The following is a 5,071-nucleotide window of genomic DNA, read 5'->3' as shown; positions in this document are numbered from 1 at the left end:
ATTCATTGCGGATGCCTGCAAGAGTATTTCCTTTTAAGTTAAAGCAATTTACAAATTCTTCCTTCTGAATCAATTTACATATTTTTATCGTCACTATTTTTAATATGTAACTTTTCCTTTTGAAAATTCATTTCACTTTGTCCCAACCTTTCGGTGATTCTTGAGAGAAAAGAAGCAGAGTTCATTTAAAACACTCTTGTTTATGATGGATGAAACCACAAACTTTTTGTGATGTTAACCCACTCACAGAAAGAGAATCTGAACTTCAGAGTATTTTGTGTTTGGAGAGAAGGCTCACCAAGGAGAATGGACTCATTTCAATTCAGTATATTAGAAGAAGGAAAAGATCAAGGAAGAATTGGTCTTAAAACTGTCAAAATATGAGAATTTGATGGGAAGAAAGAAGGAAAACAGAGCAGTTGGAAATGCAAAGATAAAAGAGCTGGATCCAGACATGTCTATGTAACTTCCCAGAAATGGAAATTGTACTGGCAATTTGGAAGGAGATATCAAAAAACAATATGCATTAAATGTTAAGCATTTCTTACAACAATGAACTTGGAAGGCTTTTAGAACACATGGCATAATGGTCTTATGATTCATCTGCATATGGCCTTATCCTTGGTGACCAATAAATGGAGAAACTAAGTTTCATAAGGAATTAAACACAGAAGAGGAGGCCAAACACTTTTTCAGAAAAAAACTCTGGTAAACTTCTAGGTCACCAGCAGAGCATTAACTAACTCAGCTTATTAAATTCACATTGAGATAGATCACATGTAAAATTCCCTTTAATTCTTCAACAACTCTGTGATGAAGATGTCATTTCCCCCGTTTTCCTGATAGTTTAAGAGCTCACTTGTTTAGTCTGCCTGGTTACTCAGTTGGTTAGAGCATGATGCTGGATAACATCAAGGTCCAGTGTTCAATCCCTGCACTGGCCAGCAGCAAGAGGGAAAAAAAAAAAAAAAAAGTCGACTTGTCTAAAGTTGCTTAGGTAGTTGGTGGTTCGTCTTAGGTGCAAATAGAATTCTTTCCACTACACCAGTGATTCCCAATCCTGGCTGCTTAATACGATCATCTGCAAAGCTTTGTAAAAAATACAGATTCTTGGGCCCCAGCCCAGGAAATTCTGATTCAATAGTCTAGAGCAAGCTCTGGGAATCAAATTTTTTTAAAGTTCCTCCAATGACTCTGATACCCAGTCAATTTGGGGAAACATTGCACACAATTGTAACCAGAGATGGTGTGAGAATGGGTGAAGATGACAGCCCGGTGGGAAGGGGTTAGAGGACAAGACCCCCACTGCTTTGTGAGCAGCCTGCTAAACTACTCCTGGCCATAATTAGTCTCACAAAATTCTACCAGATCTGAGAAACATGCTTTGGCTTCACCTGAATTTATTTCTAAGACCCCGGACCTTCCTAATCATCCCACCTCCTCCCAGAGGGCTCTTCCAAACCACTCCAGTGGTTTGGAATTGTGCTTTTAGAAGCCATACAACCATGATAAAATGTGGTTGCCACATCCTGTCTTCTCAAGATTAATTATGATGAGATACTTAGTACTTCATCAATAAATGTTAAAGGAAGAGGTGTTTGGAACTATGGATAAATATACTTGGCTGGTTACTTAACCCTGTTTCAAAAAAGAGTAAAAAATAAATAAAATCAGTGGCAAAATGTGCATCATTCCTGGGCCATATACCTAAATATTCTCTTTTTCAGTATCACTTTCTTCTTTTGTGCCCTATTTCAACAGGCTAAGAAAACTAAAATGTCTTCCTACAACAAATCTATAAGGTCTCTCAGAAACACAAGGCAATAGTGCATTATTAATTTCTCATGAAACTTTACCGTGATATTTTTAGCAGAGTGAATGCTATCCTATCTGACAGGCCACGAAACTTACTCACTTCTCTGGGGTCTGAGGAATGTTATCTTATGACTGGTTTTACAAGGAGACCTTACTGGGGTGCAGTTGAAATTTCCAGAGTGAGTCTGTGCCATCAGTGCGGTGGCTGCTACTCCATGGGCAGGGCACACACAACATGGGGATGTGCTCTCTGATTCCACAACAAAACTAAGGACTGAGGCTCCACTGGAGGGTCCAGATCTAGAGGAACTCAGTGCTCAGTTCTCCAGTGAGTTCCAGTTAAAATGCTGAAACCAGAAACAGAGACAAGGAATATGGGGGCTAGAGCAAGGGTTTTAACATGCAGGAGAATGGGAACAACTGTAACTATCATCTATTCATTTGACAGATGTTTGTCAGTATCTGCTGTGTTCTGTGCACCATGCTAGAGCTGAGGCTGGGGTGACAGTGAGCTACACAGAGATATAGGCATGTGGAGGAGACAGATGAAAACTAAGCAAATTAACAAATGGAATAATTTAGAAGTTTGGTAAGAGCTAGGAAGAAAGTATTTAGACAAGGGAAGGACGCTGTGATTTAAAAAGCTCACTCCTGTGGCTGTGAGTCAGCATCAGCATCATTGGAAGTGGGGAGAGTGGGGAAGAAGCAATGGCAGCTGTCCAGGTGAGCAGTGGCCGTGACCTGTACTGGGGTGGTGGCAATGAAGAGAGGGGATGGACTTGAGTGGAATCCCTGAACTGCCACTGGCAACCAAGTCTTGCATGAACTCTAGCTCTTAGTACTCCCAACACAGTTGCCACAGGTGATGGGATAAAATAGAAGACTGAAGTGGAAATGGTGTGGAGACCTGGAGCAGGTTAGCTACGATACCACTCAGCCTGCCCTAACTCCACAGGGGCTCCAGGAGGAGGAAAGAAACCCCTTTTGCCCTCAAGGAGTATTGAAGAGGATATGCCAAGTAAACACAGAACTATCCTATAGTAAAAATACAAGAATCATAGAAAATGCCAAAGGGTCTGAGAAGGTGGCTTGAAGTCCAAGTAAGAATTCAACAGGAAGGTGGGAGACTGGGGAATCCTACTTGGAAGGGGCAGCAGGAATAGAGGCATGGAAGTTGCCACCTGTGGGACGTGCTCAGGTCCCACTTGACTCTAGTGTGGGATTTGCACAAAGTTGGACTGAGACCGTCGAACACCAGTGATAGAGGTGGACGCTTACTGCTCAGCTGCCTGCTCCTCTCACAGCTTTTGCTACCTTTGGGCAACTTAATGTCTGTATCAAATATTAGTATCAAAAGCGAGCTCTCACTTTGAATTTCTTCTTCCTGGCGGCAAGATTCTTTTCCCTAGATTAACAGCACAGAGCTCACAAAGTAATAACTACTATTAAAATAGAAATTTGTGGTGTTGAGAACACCAGGGTCAAGGGTTCAGATCCCCATACCAGCCAGGTGCCAAAAATATGAAGAAGAAGAAAATAAGAAATAAAACAGAAATTTTGACTATAGAGCTAAAGCTCCAGCACCACTTAAGGGAAGCTGCGTTTTCCTGAAATAATTTGCCTTTCTTATTGAAAAAGATGGTACCCTCCTCTCCCCTCCCTTCACCTCTCCTCCCACTCTCCTTCCCTTCTTGTTCCTTCCTTTCAAGGAAGACTGGAATCATAACAAGAGGCTCAGGCTAGTGCCCTGAGGTCTTGGCTAGGCAGACTTTTTGAGGTTGCCAGTGCTGGGAGAAAGCCACAAAGATTTCCCTGGGGGAAGTACATCCTAATCAATCCACCGACATCCATGGATTGCTCTGGTTAGCAGAGTAATAAATCAACACGATTTATTTTCAGAAAAGTTTTCTTCTTTGGCTCTATGTCCCTGTGACCAATAATCATACTTTACTGTTTTTAAGAGCCTTTTCCATGCTCAGCCACTTCCCTACAAAATGGTGGGGATATGGGTGGGAAGACACAGGGTCCTGGGAGATCCTGAGATCNGATTTATTTTCAGAAAAGTTTTCTTCTTTGGCTCTATGTCCCTGTGACCAATAATCATACTTTACTGTTTTTAAGAGCCTTTTCCATGCTCAGCCACCTCCCTACAAAATGGTGGGGATATGGGTGGGAAGACACAGGGTCCTGGGAGATCCTGAGATCGCCACTGCTCAGGGTGACGCGGTGACCAGAGTCACCAGAAAACCCCTGCTGCATCTGGGAGACTCACGGGAGATCATCTGGAAGCTGGTATCTGAGGACACACCGCTATGTTGTCTAGTTCAAAGTATGTTCGCTTTATTTTCTCTCCCTTGTCATACAGACAAGTAACAAAGTGTAGAAACAGACATCACAGGCAAGGTTACCTAAGTCTCCATGGAAATGTTTCCCTCCTACTAGTTATTGTTCAACATAAGGGGAAATGCAGCTTGATGCTCATCTTGGAGATTTCCTTTCATATTCTGGATGGGAGTATAAAAGAATTTCTCCTACTATTGGTTTCTTCCTTCTCTGATCCTGTCTCCAAAGGCACCACATTTCTCTAGAGAATATGTCTCAAATGCCTTATGTCTATGAAGCTCTTTACAAACATTAATAGACAAATGGTTAGTTTATATAAAGCACACATGTATTGCTCTGACATAAGCAGTGAGGAGCCCACAGTTTACATTTTTTGTCTTTCTTTCAAAAAGGAATGAGAAATCATATTCCAGATGATCCGATCTTTTAAGCTAGGAAGGGAAGGAGTGGAGAAGGAACAAAGATTTAAAAGAGACTTAAATTTGGACCCTTTGTGAGCCAAGTGCAAACTGGTATACAAGTTCATGTTGATCTTTAGAAGGGAAAGCAGTTTGCACATCTATGTTCCCACTTCCGCTCCATGTTTCTCTGCCTTGAGCAGACCCCCAAAACAGTGAACTTACTTATAAGTCTCTAATTTAAAAAATAGATGTTGTGAACCTGTACAAGGTTTATTATCAAGAGCAAAATCACATTGTTTTGAAGAACAAAAAAGTGAAAAAGTAAATCCTAAAACATGATTGCTAGTAAACAGCAGAGACCTCAGGGAACAAAGACTGGAAATGAACCACATAAACCAAAAATAAAAGAATGAGTAGGGCAGCCAAAGACAATGCAGTGAAACCCAGAAACCAACCTTCAGTTTTAAAAGCACTTTCAACAGATCTTCTCCAAGGCACTAGCATTTTAAAAC

The sequence above is a fragment of the Galeopterus variegatus genome, unplaced genomic scaffold (genome assembly GCF_000696425.1).
Source record: "Galeopterus variegatus unplaced genomic scaffold, G_variegatus-3.0.2 Scaffold683, whole genome shotgun sequence".
NCBI classification, from domain to species: domain Eukaryota; kingdom Metazoa; phylum Chordata; class Mammalia; order Dermoptera; family Cynocephalidae; genus Galeopterus; species Galeopterus variegatus.
Note: the sequence above shows the minus strand (reverse complement) of the source record.